We start from the raw sequence: 14,249 nt of genomic DNA, 5'->3' as shown, positions 1-14,249 counted from the left end.
TTGAACTCAATGATTAATATATCAGGTTTATCTTGATTTATATTTAAATTTTTAAATAAACATTTAAAACATTTAGTTCCTCTTCTAAATTATATGTATTGGATTTAAAATTTACAGTTACTTAAATATTTAATTTATAATTTTTGCCACACTGTAAGGGCATTCAAATATTAAAAAAATTTAAATTATTACGAATTTACATTTAGAAATAAAAATTTAATTGCTTATTCATTTTAACCCTAAGCATAATAAAACAGAAAATTAAATTTTACCCAAGCAATCAATGTAATAATATATATTGTGATGTATAATGCAATAAAAAATAATAATTCTTTTAAATAACTTTTTTATTAATTATCATAGCGATTGTACTGAATCAAAAGTAAAAGGTAAAATATATATAGATATAATTAAAGCATTAAATTTCAAAAACAATATTATATTTTAAACCAAATACTGTGGTCAACTATTGAATACTAATATCAATTAATTGAAGTAACAAATATAAACGTCAATAACCATATTATATGCTAAATTGTTCAGCATGTGAGCTTGAATTATTTATAAGCATTCACTTTTCAAATTTCAACTGTTATAGAAAATTTCAATATGAGAACAAATACCATTTCAGAAATAAAATAAAACGCAATGGTGAATAAATAAATAAATAAATAAAATAGAAAGAACTCTCATTGTAAATTTATGTCGCTATTTTAGGACTAAACGATTCTAAAAGAACCAAAATTTATCTAAACACATTTGGAATTTTAGTAATCTTCCCTTTCATAGCACCATCAGTTGAAGATATTGTTAATGGGTGATGAAATCCTTGAATGGTTTTGTTTTGGAAAACATCTTTCACTATAAATGTGGAGAAGGACAGAATCTCCGACGTTATCGCATTACACAAACCTATCGGAAAACGTTGATCCATTTTTCTTTATTATTATTATTTTTTGTGATGTCCTTTCCAGCAAGTTTGAGTAGTCGACTTCCGATAAATACAAATGAACACAACACTTCATTTTCAAAAGGAGCTCACTACTTTTCATCTGTTTCTCATTTGTTTTTTAAGTTTCTCACATTCTTGCATCATCCTCATAACATCACGTTTATACTTCTGTCTCATCTTGATGAGGATATTTCAGAATCGAGCAATTAATCATTTATATAATAAGAGTTTCGTAGTTCGCTCCATCAGCGCAAGAGTTTCGCACCATCTACACCTCGTCTGAAATTGTGTTCGCCGTCGCATATGGTTTTTTTGAAGGGTATATATCTGGGAAAGAGATAGATTTTTTTTCCAACTGCTCTATCCTGCTAGGCTTGTAATGTTAGCAGTCATGGTCGAAAGTTCAGCCAAGCAGACTAACAGCAGACTAAGAAAAAATATTTTTTTTGAGCTTCATATTGTGTATTCAGATAACTTTTTAGCAATGGTGGAGTTTAAATCGCTCTCTAAAATTTTACAATAGGGAAAGTAGCATAAGTATTTTCCTCTATTTTATTAGATATCAGCGAAAAAGGGAAGCATTAATAATTATAATTGGTTTATTAAATAGGTCAAGGTACAAAATATTCTTTCTCGCGGATCACGAGGGGAAATTAATAGATTGTTAATTCATTCATATCTTAATTTACATGAATTAACAATCGTTTAGTCGTTAGGAACACACAAAGTGCGTGAGTGCGTTTGTGTGTGTGCGTACGTGCGTGCGTGTGTGTGTGTGTGTAAAAATAATTTTAAGAAAATACTCGAATCTGCCACCTTTGGAGCTCCCATTCGCTACTTTTTAATCTTAAGTTCTGGCAACACTGCGTACGCATTACGCTTGCATTTTTGATTTCGTAGGTGCCTTGTGGGGCTAGGCCCTGTAGCTGCACCATTCGAGCCGTTTTCTAAATTTATTAATTAATAAGTATGAATCATTTTTTTTTTACTTTAAAGCTCCATATGATTACACATAAATTTCAAAACTCAAATATCTTGATTTATTATAAACTGATTCTTTATTAAGCAATTTATGATGCTTGTTAAATAATTGTTGACCTACTGGAATCCGACTGCAACAATATATGAGAGACTACTCCAATAAACATCCTCTTCAACGAATGGTAAATTCATCGAACTTTTTCAACTTATGATGAAAACATACAACCTCTTCAATTAATGGAATCAAAACTAACTTAAACTCATTGACTTCTTCAACTTGTATACGCTAATCAAACCTCTTCAACAAAATATAAATTTCCTCTTGCAATTAAGCTGAGCGAAGTTGGATTTAAAACGCAAATTTGAAAATCATCTGCTGGTCTTCAGTTCATAATTATTTTTATATTCATGGCTACTTCACACTAGAGGAGAATGCTTAGCTGCGAAAACTTATTGGAAATAGATGGACTAAGACCCTGGAATGGTTTACGATGCTTTGCTTAGATTTTCGACATTCCCCCCTGCTACTCTCAGGACCCATATTAAAGAATCATTTTCAATTTTTCCCTAATTTTTGGAGTTAAATTATGATTTATCGGAAAGAAGAAACTAATTTTTTTATCAACGTTCATCCTTGATAATGTGGTTTTTAAATTGTTTTATGGACTAGTTTGAACTTTCATCCGTTACGTAATCTTTGTGGTATTTATTACAATTCTTTATATTTTATTTTTACGGCATTTCGAGTCTACATTTTTAAATTTTCGTATGACAAATTGATAAAGCATTCATATCATTTCACTAAAAGAAATTTCAAGTTTTAAAAATATAACGAATTTTTAATTTTATTTATTTACAACCTGTAACGTATCTAATTTATCCAGTTAAGACCATTGATTTTATTATTAGCCTTTTCGAAAATTTTGAGGATGATGATACCGTTACAGAATTTATTGAAAATTTTATAATGTACACAACTTTTAATTTAAATAACATGGTTAATGTTTTTATTTCAGTGATAAGGATTTTCAATTTTTCATTCAAAATTTTTAATAAATATAAATTTAAAAAAATAATAATAAGTTCAGTGTATTGTTAAAAAAACAATGATCTGTACAATCAATTTTTCCATGTTTTATACTTCTGTAAAAATATAATTTTTTTTTTTAATTTAAGAAAAAATCGCGTGCTATTTCAATAATTCCCATTTTTTTACTAATGAACAAAAGCGATGGATGTTTTCAGCGATTATAAGAATTTTTTATTCTTAGCAATAAAATTTTATAGTTTTTATTATCTACATTTGTTGTAGTCCATTAAATGATATTTTAGTGGTATACTAAGTAAAGATTTCCATTTGTTTGAAACTCTTGAGTTACTCTATTTTAATGTAAACTTAAACTGTATAAAACATCTGGGCATATTTCCCATTCATCTTTAGCTTGATCTTTGTGATTCGATGAGGTTGTGGAATGCAAATGAATTAAAGGAGTATAATGATGATCGTGGGATGTGAAAGATCATGGGGATCATTGAGGTTATGACTGCGTAATTGTATGCAGTAGGGCGATATTGTAAAACTATGAATTTTAGCTAAGCATGAAATGAGGATATGTATATGCTATTGATATCAACTATCATATATCAGTGCAATAGTATAATGCTGTTATTGTTTTCCAGTCTTCAGTTAAATTTTCAAATAGGAATATTTCCTTGAAATTTGCTGTAGAACAAGAGGTGGCTTTTTTGTAGAATTTATTATTTAATTTAGCTATATTTTTGTCTATTGCATCTATTTCTTCAATCAAATAGTTGTGTCGAATTTAAATACACTAGTTAAATTTTCCGTTCATATTAATTTAGTGTTTTAATATTCAATACCATATTACTGTTAGAATATGGTATTGGTTTAAAAAAAGAGCGCATTTTTGTTTAAATTTTTTTTGATTTAATTTTTCATTTTAACATTATTTATGTTACTTATTTATGTTAATATTATGCTTAATATTTTGTTACATTATTTTTGTTACAAACATTATCAAGGATTGCAATGGTATTACAATTTAAAAAAAAATGTTTTTTACTGTTTGCCATTAATTGGTATAATATATATTTTAAGTGCATTTTTAAAATTATTGTTGTTAGTTTACAAATGATATCAAGCTAAACAAGAAGTGCATTTTAAACAATACTGATAATAATCTTATATTTTCTAAACCCTTTTGCACACTTAAATTTTACATTTAAATTTACTTCAAGCCAGTAAGGGTAATTACAAGTACTTATAAATATCTCAAGTAATTAAATCCTATTTTTTTTAGATGTTGCAAATTGCAAATAAGATAGCAATACTTAAATACGGAATATTCAAACCAGTAGTATTTACATAATATTTATATAATGGGGAATTACATGTTATTAAAACGTATTAAAAGGATTAAGTAATCCATTTTTAGACCTCTAGAAGTTTGGATGGTACGACTTTTAGCAAATTTAAAAAATTAAAATTTCAACCCCTTATTTTTATCTTGAATAATTAAAATTTCAATTACTGTCTATGTTTTGCTATTGTTTACTATGGAGACGTCTACGCATAATAAATTGTTGATTTTCGTGTATAGATCCGAATACTTGAGAGTTGCTCTGCAATATTTCCATAATAGTTAAACTTTTTTACAGTAGCTATTATATTGAGCGCATTTAGTATTTCTCATAAGAAAGTGAGCTATTATATTCAGTACAAGTGCATATTCAATAGGGTTAATTCAAATAGTTATTAAATTGTAATAGTTACTTATGAATATTTTGTTTTATCAAAACATTAAATAAATTCAGAAATTTTATTATTTTAAAAATTTCTATTGTTTTTGAACAAATACGATTGTAAAATGTTCTTTACAAATCTTATTTATATTAAATAAATGTTCAACTAAACTAAAAATAAATCCATGAAATTCAAAAAAAAAAAAATTGAGCATGCACATATAATATGACAATAGTATTTTTCTTCATTAAAATGAAGCGAATTTTTATGGATACAGTTTAAAAAATAACTTTTATCTTCTTGAATACAATATTATACTGTCATGATGATATAAATGATAATAAAATGCGTCATGCGGATACCAAAAATAATTTTCAATAACTAGTTATTATTTTTCACTACTTTACGATTTTAACGTTATATAAAAAATGTAATTTTGAAGGAAAAATGCAAATTTTGAATGAAATCCGTCATATATTACACTAAAAATTTATGCAAGTATATATATATATATATATATATATATATATATATATATATATATATATATATATATATATATATATATATATATATATATATATATATATATATATATATATATATATATATATATAAATATATATATATGTATATATATACAATATGCATATATATATGTGTATATATATATACAATATATATATATATATATATATATATATATATATATATATATATATATATATATATATATATATATATATATATATATATATATATATATATATATATATATATATACTCTATTTTAATGTCATCTCATAATTTTTTATGAAATGTTAAATAAAGTAATGGAATAAATTATTTTCATGAAAAATATAAAAAATCTTTCAAAACCGTTAAACTAGCTTAGAATTTTATAGTCCTTACCATATTTACATGAAATTGCTTTTATTCATACGAGTAATATTACTCAACAAATACTTTATATCTAATGGGATAAAAAATTTTTTTATGGGGAAATTAAATTTTTCATTTGCAGCTGTTGTAATACCCCTTGAAACATAATTACTATGCTATTTAATAAACTTATCTCGCATTTAAAAATAGAGATTTTGGAGAAAAAAAACTTTATGTTTATTGAACAATTCTTGATCATTGTTCTTTGAAGTATGTTAAAAGAAAATCGATTTGTTTTTTATCTATTTCTTATAGAGCTAATATTTTTTATTTATTTTTTAATACTTTATGTGCTGATTCTTAAAATAGGCATTCTGTCTTTAGATTATTGGATTAAGATATTGATTATTCATCTTAAACTTAACAAATACATTTCCATGTTTTAGTCGAATCATTTTGCATTAATTATTAAAATACGTTAGTTTTCCAAAAACACGATTTAAAAAATTTACATATTCTACAGCTTCCAGAATTAAAGGAAAAGAAAAGTTAATCAAAAACTGTTTATTTGTATAGGTTTCTATTAAGTGCTTGCGATGGTTGAGCCTTGCTTTAAAATTTTGTCCACTAGCTTGATGACGGTGCTAGTTTCTATCATTCTGTAACCTCTACCAGCATAATTTATTTAACAATTTTACTGTCGTCTGTAAAAATTCTATTTTCATTTATGCAATACTGTAGTAAGTTTCAAAATTTAATGGTACTATTCTATTTCAAGGAGTCGTAAAAATCACCAAATTATAATTGACTGCAGCAATGTTTAGTTTCGGTAATAAATTCTGTGGTAATAACTACCTAATATAATAATACAATTATAAAATGTACACAATGCTTTATAATATCTATAACTTTGCTTGAATCCCTTTTCTGATTGACGTGGTTACCTTTGTTGATTTCAATGACGTCAGCTTCTGGTTCTACCACTTTTTTTTCTACTTTCCTTGAACCTACTTTGTTTGATAAGGCCATAAAAAAAGATCATAATCTTAAAGAAACCTAAGAAATATAGTAGTTATCAAAATTTAACAAAAAATAACATTGTTTCATATGCCTTTGTCTCCACTAAAACTTATAAATAAGATTCGTGTCAGGAGTTATATCAATATATCTTGTAACTATACAAAACAATGGCGCTAATATTTTTATAATAATTTTTTTTCAGAAATAATTTTTTAATAGTACAATTATTACTTAACTCGGTTGCAAATTATCTTGCTAAATTAGTACTACTTTAAAAATTTTTTTATATTTTTTTTGTTATTTTTTGTCCTTTTCTATTAATTACCTTTTCAATTAATACTGACTTTACCAAAACAGAAAACAAATTAAAAAATTAAAGTAACTGAAACTCATTTTTTGTATTTACATTTATCTACGCATATTTTACAAATTTTTAAGGTTGATTTAAAAAAAGGAATCTCAATTACTATTTTTCCTAAGAATTTGCTTTTTGTAAATTGTTTTATTTTATAATTTGCTTTGAATAGATCACCGAATCTTGAGTTTACGACCATTAATGTTTAACTACATAACTTTGTAATTTTAAACCCAACCACGAAGACAAGGGAACTCTTGGGACAAACTACCTATCCTATAGGACTTTTTGATGGAACTAACCCGCATTCGCGTTATATGATGAGGAAAACAAAGGAAATCTACCACGGTTATCCCGATGGTAAGCCATGATTCGTCTACCACTAAGGATATTTTACGTCAGCACTGTGGTCGGTGCGATCCTGTTGCGGAACACGTATCGACCAGTTGGAACTGGAATTCGTGTCTGGGTCACCTCATTGGAGCTGAGCGCGATGTCCCCCAAGCCACCACAGCTCTTTTATTATTGCCGAAATTTACAATTTAGATTGTTTGGGAGAAACATTTTAAAAATGAGACTTTTTCAATCTTTTCACCTTAGCTATTGTTATAATCTTTAGCAAATGTAGTTTTTGAATTTTCATAATAAAATACCAGTGACGATTACTGCCCCTATACTATGCTAGCTTACAACTCTATTTAATAAAAAAAAAATGATAAATATTTTATTGCAATTTCTATAATATTTATTTATTTTCCATATGCTACGTTAGGAAAGATTAATTTCGCGAAAAAAAAAAAAAACGGTTTTTCATTGTTTTTTCATTGAACCCTTTTTATACGAGCATGTAATTGAGATTAGAGTTAATAAAAATTAATAAATGAAAGGATGAAGTTGTTTCAGAAGATATAATTTCGTTTTACTTTTCAACCTGTTTTTAAGTTCCTACACTTTGAGAAAGTTAGCTTCAATTTTTAATTAATTAAATTTTTTTATGTTATTTATTAAGAGACGCTGCGAAAGAATTCAGATGAGAAACATGACACATGCGAAGCGCAGTTTTTTTTTTTTTAAAAAAAACACACACACAAATTCTTTTTGATTTCATTATTAAGTTATGATTGTTATACACATACTTTGGTTCCATATCTCATTATTTCTGATTTCAATCTATCAAGAAGTTTCATGCGATAAACTTTATTGTAAATACTTGAACTCTAAATAATTTTTTATAAATCAATCAATTTAATATTTATCAAAAATAATTAAAATAATGTTAAGTTAGTTATTTTTTTATAAGTCTTGTTTTTCACTCACTAAGAAAGGAATACTTTTTCTAATTATTCAAAGGAAATCTAGACTAAAAATACTTTGCTCAATTAAATCAGAGAATGTTTTTTATTCCTTCCAAGAATTTGATGAAAAAGATTTCTTTTTTAACATTTTAATGAAACTGCGTAAAATTCTGTTTTATCTTTATATTTGACTTAAAAAGAATAGTTCTTTACATTGGAGAAGAATTTAAGAGCAGTAATTCTTCGAAAATCGATTGCTTTACTAACGTTTCGAAACACCAGTCACAATTAAGACGTAGATTCCGAGGTTAAATATTTTTTTAATGTTAATTAATGTGGGTGCAATATCTATTTATAATAGGAGTTTGCAGTCTCCTACTTGGTATCGCTGGTTAACAAAACTGCTGTCACTGTTTCAGTATATGTCCCAAACTCTAGTCGCTCTCTTACCAAATATTAAAACATAATAACACATACGTAGATAGCGCTCCTATGACACGAGAAGAAGAAGTACGACTTTGGGAACCAAACCGTAAAACTTCCCACTGTTAGCTCGCGGCAATGAGATTTCAAGTCATGAACCGTCTACTATTTATTGTTCATATTTTACGTCAGCACTGTGTTCAGAGTGAGCTGAGAGCAGAATCGGTATAATCCAGCTACCGTTGGGATTCGAAAGTGTTCACCTCATTCGGAGGCAAGCTCTTAGTCCTCTGACACACCGCGACAATATAACAGCTAAAATCCATAACAAAATTATTGGGCCATTAAGGTCACTTTGGCTTAAAGAAAAGTTTAAGGTTAAATTTCCTCCCAACAAAATCCTTGATAGCAATTTACGAACGCTTAATTAAATTTATGACATATGAATCTTGGCATTGACAAGAAAAGATAAAAATTCCTGTCAACTTTTGTGAGAAGAATGAAAAAGAAATTTTTTGAACGTAAGTGCATCAAAATAATTCGGAAAATATAAGGAATTATAAAGAATTTAAAAATAGAATTTTACAATTCTATTTTTAAATTCTGTAATTCCAAAAATCTGGCATATTTTAATTAATTAACACCCATAGGTTATCATGACTAACTATAACTGGCAACACAAACGATAGCAACACCAAAAAAGTATCTATAGCCAAATCAACCGACGCACAAAAAACAGAGCAGCTGAACTTATTATGTTGGACTGCTTCAACGATTATCTAAAAATAAAAAATAACTGGATGAAAAACAAAGCGAAAGATACACGATATTTGGTCACGAAGAAGGCCAGAGCCCATCCTGGGTTGACGTGTCAACGAAGATAGAGCTTCTAAATACGTGTGTTGCGTAATCTAATGATGCAAAGCCAAACAGGAATTGAACAAGACATCTATAAATAAGTAAAAAATGAATTATTTTGAATGATTTTAATTCTGTCGGTATATGCCTTTTAGCTCTGTGTGTTTCCTAGTGTTTATTATTAACTCTTTATTGATTTTTAATATTTTTTACCCCTCACGAAGAAAGGGTTTTCAGCTAGTTTATGAGAAATTAAATCGTAACTAAAAATTTGTTAAAATGTTTTGAAAACTTACATAAGTGTATTTAGATTTTGTTAAAAAGTTATGCTCAATTAAACTGAAAATTTCTATGCAATGTTTCGCAGAAATAAGCTCTTTATGAGTGTGATGTAATCTTACTAGTTGTAATCTTAAGAGATCTGAATAAATCATGCTAAAATAGATGAAGAATAAAATTCAGAACTGAGATTGTCCAATCAAAAAATAGCTTCGGTCACTTAGCTTTACCATACCTCTATGACTCTCATATGAATAACTAGAGTCACTTTTGTTTATACTTTTTCAGCACAAATGAAAAAATCAATAATTCCAAATATATGTATATTTACAAATATGTCACACGTCTTCACTGTAAAAAAATCTCGGCAAATGTTTAACCAATACTTGATGCAAAGTTTCTAATTTCACCATAAATTGGAAAAATGAAAAATTGTTTTGGTTAGATTGCCCCATAAGTTGGTAAATATGATCAAGAAATGCGTTTATGACGCAATCAATTGCACCGAACTTCCGTACTATGACAGACACGAGCTTTAACCATGACCGATAACTTATTTTGTACCTGTTGACAAGATGAATGATTTTGTTGTAGAAGCTTGCTATCATCTCATGCAAGTTGTCTTTGTCTATTTCTTTTGCATTTCTTATTTATTTGCAACTTTTCTTATTTATTTGCATTAAGTTCATTTCTTTCATATCAACTTTAAAAATTTTGTTCTCTATTCTGAAAGTGTTAGCTTCAAATCTGAAACTATATTCGTTGTATGAATAATTCAATATTTTAAAATCTATATAAGCTCTTTCTCTGTAAATAAGGAGAGATATCCATTTTATGCACTCAGAAAATGCCATACCAGTGACAAATAAACGGTAAATACGGCAATCTTAAGCAACATAGTTCTTATGCCAAATTTACTGCCGGTGAAGATTTTCTAGGTTCCAGATTTTAATTTAATTCTACCGATCAAAAAAAAAATCGTATGTATTTTTCATTAAGATTAATAATTTTTTATCAATATCTATGCTTCTGTTTTGATTTTCATGTTCTATTTTACTCATTTTCGTTTGTAATGTCACATAATTACACGAATTTTGGTCTATACATTCTAAAATGCTTTTGTTGTAAAATTTTCAATACGAATTATTCACCTCAAATTAGCGGTAGACGTTGTCATGGAAACTTGGTTTCTCTTTAAGTTCGTTGGGCGCACGAGGTAGGAGAAAAATAAAGTGGGTAATATTGGCGTTAAAGTAACCAAAATGATATTTTCTTTTTATTCTCCAAGAAAATTTCACTGAGATTTTTAACAAAACACCGGCAAGAACAAGATTTGTTTTAGAACATTTAGAAATAAGCTGATTTCTTTTTATAATTTTTTTGAAAAATAGATTTCATTATTAATATTTTTTGACTAAGCAAAAACATTTTAAATAAAACAAAATATCGTATTAAAAAAGTTAATAAATATATTTTTTTTATTAAATATAAATAAAAAATACTTTGACGCTCATAGATACTTTGCTTTAGATACTTATTTTTATATGATTTTTTTTGTAGACTTAATTTATCCCACATTTGTATTTTGTGAGGGAGGGAAAAGGCAACATAGGCAGGAAATCGAACGTTTTCATTGATCATCAAAAATGTCATATGTATTCTTTATAATATTTACAGCCATTGTTTTTTAAAAAAATAATTTTTTTGAAAAGTTTCATTTTAATTATTAAAGTATTTTTTTTATTCTGAAATATATCTGCTTCTATGAAAAAGATCTTTAGTTAAAAAGACAATCCTCACAAACTGTATACATGTGGAGTTTGCAATATTCATGTGGAATAACATCCACATGAATACTGCTTGTGTGTTTATCAGCAGCCAGATTCCACGAACTCTTTGATCTGTCCAAGTAATGATCAATTTCTTCATTTATTATTTTAACAGTTAACAGTTCCTTCAGCAAATTTTTTACGGGGACGCTCTGTGGATTTGGGTGCTTTAGAGCATTTTAACAATAATAATAATAGTATTTTAAAAAATATCCTTCCTTACTTTCCGGGATTTTTGTTTGTGAAAGGAGGCTTAAGATAAAAAATATTAATAGTTGGTCTCTAAATTTTTTTTTAGGTAGTGAAATGTTTTAACATTTTTTTTAAATGAGGACTACAATTTCTCAGATTTTTTTAATATTGTTCTTTGAAAATAGTAATTAAAATATTACTTGCTCTGATTGTTCTTTCTATGTTTTTTGAAAAAGAAAGGATTCAAATTTTGTTTCTTCTGAACTTTTTATCAGCATAAATTATATTATTTTTAATCTTTTTTCCTTAGCACAAAGGCACCAACAACTTCAATGCTTTTAGTCAAGAAAAAGACTTAGGAGATATTGTTATAACCAGTGCCGAACCTATTGATAAAAATATTTATTCTGCCGAAATTATCTGAATTCCAGAGGGTTATAAACAGTTTTTTCCCACTTGAAAAATACTAGTTTCAAGAACAGTTTACAAGCAAGGAATGTGCATAGTTTCAAGTTTTGAGAAGGAAGAACCTGTGTTTGGAAAAACAATTATTATTTTGTGAATAGACTCCAAACTTTTATTTGTTTGTAATCTTTTTAAATCTTGTTGTGGTTTTTACAATCAACTGAAAAATGTGATATAGTTAAAGTAATAGCACCAGAAAATCTTTAATAATGAATATAATAATGAATATGTAATAAAAATGTTGGTTTTTTTCCAATACTCACCATCATTTACTAATTTGTAAAACAAATTACAGTATTTTTATTTTAAACTGTGTGAAAATTTAATATTTTTATCAAATAGTAAATTATGTTTGTAAAAAAAGTAATTTAGTTATATTATAGATTTTAATTCAGATGAGGCTGATTATATCAAGAAATTTAGTATCTTATTAAAATATAGAAAATTATTTCAAAACTGTAAATATTGAGGCATTTTTCATTTTAAATTACTGTATATTAAAAATCAGTTTGAACTGAATGCACAATCTTAGAAACAAACAAACTATCCATCATATTTTTGAGTAAATATTTTGTATTTATTAAATGAATGCTGTGATATGTATAATAAGTATAATATATTTAAATTTTAAAATTTTGAATAAAAATTATTACATTCTGTCTATGTATACAAGCATTAAAGTGATTGTAAGTGAATAAATTACGTTTCAATATTGATCTGGATCAGTATATTTTTTCTTAATATTTTCGAGTTATGTTATTATTTTTACACTTCTTAATTTACTTCAAATTTATTATTTTCATACTCCAATGTAATTAATATTGGACTTTTTCCTTAATTAGAGATTGGGGATTGAACAATCCAATGTTTGTTTGATCTTTTATATAAAGTTTTATTTGTGAAAGTAATATTTTCATTTTTAAATAATAAAATAATTTCAAAATACATAGTAATAAGAATTTGCTTTAGCCTAAAATAAAAATTCCTTTTTAATTTATTTTTAAAACATTAGTGATACTAACTCTATAGCATCTGCTGATGACGATGAAATGTAAAAAAAATTAACGAAAGAAATGTAAAAATAAATTTTAATTTTACGTATATCAAATTAAAGAAAGAAAGACATTTTATACGAAGGACAATATTTTTAAGGCGATAAAAAGCGCAGTAAATTACCATCGATATTAAATGAGTACAAAAAGAAGAAAAGATAATTTAAATCAATTTCATATAAATCAAATTAGAAGTTAATTATTTAAATCTATGAGAATTAAAAGAACTATTTTTATTTTAGATGTATTATATATTATATATATATATATATATATATATATATATATATATATATATATATATATATATATATATATATATATATATATATCTTCACCAGCCATACTTTTTTTAAAACTTTCTTCTGGACCAGGCTTCTAAAAATATATAATGACGATTATTAGGAAAATTCTAGTATTAGTATTTTCAAAGCATTTATTTGTAAATTATAATCTTCATACCAATTGAGTAAAAATAAACAGATTTTCTTCAATTTAAGGCAATAGGCTTTCAAGATAATAAATATTGCATACAGTGATCTCTCTTAAGCTTTGTTAAGTCTTGTGGTTAGTATTTCGGTAACTTGTTAGCATAAAAATAAGTGTTATATAAATTATTACTTGCAATTTAAGCTACACAAAATTTCCTTAAAATTTTATTATATTTCTTTTTAAAATTTATTTAATCGTTTTTTTTCTCCATAAAATGTCGCAATTGCTAACTGTTATAGAATTATAGAGGGAAATTCGAGAAAGAAAGTTTTAAAATAAATTATGTAAGACTTTCTTTCTTCGTTTATCGTAAATTTATCAAATAATTAAAACAGAGAGGAAATTAGCAGGAATAAATGAAAATATAGCAGACATTAAATTGAATAATGTCTTTTTTTCTAGTATGCAGC

The 14,249-nt window shown here is 26.2% G+C and overlaps 1 long non-coding RNA gene across 1 annotated transcript in view; it reads left to right on the top strand.

Annotated features, from left to right (window-relative positions):
- The window catches only part of LOC122270973 (uncharacterized), a 34,998-nt gene extending 21,987 nt beyond the window's left edge, over window positions 1–13,011 (top strand). The window contains exon 2 of the long non-coding RNA XR_006226080.2: window positions 12,141–13,011. This is a non-coding gene — a long non-coding RNA (uncharacterized LOC122270973). The remainder of the gene's footprint in view (window positions 1–12,140) is intronic.
- Window positions 13,012–14,249: the final 1,238 nt, after the last annotated feature.

Source organism: Parasteatoda tepidariorum, chromosome 3 (assembly GCF_982258835.1).
Source record: "Parasteatoda tepidariorum strain Cologne lab strain chromosome 3, Ptep-v5.0, whole genome shotgun sequence".
NCBI lineage: Eukaryota > Metazoa > Arthropoda > Arachnida > Araneae > Theridiidae > Parasteatoda > Parasteatoda tepidariorum.
The sequence above is the reverse complement of the archived record's forward strand: the minus strand, read 5'-3'. Positions and strand labels throughout refer to the sequence as shown.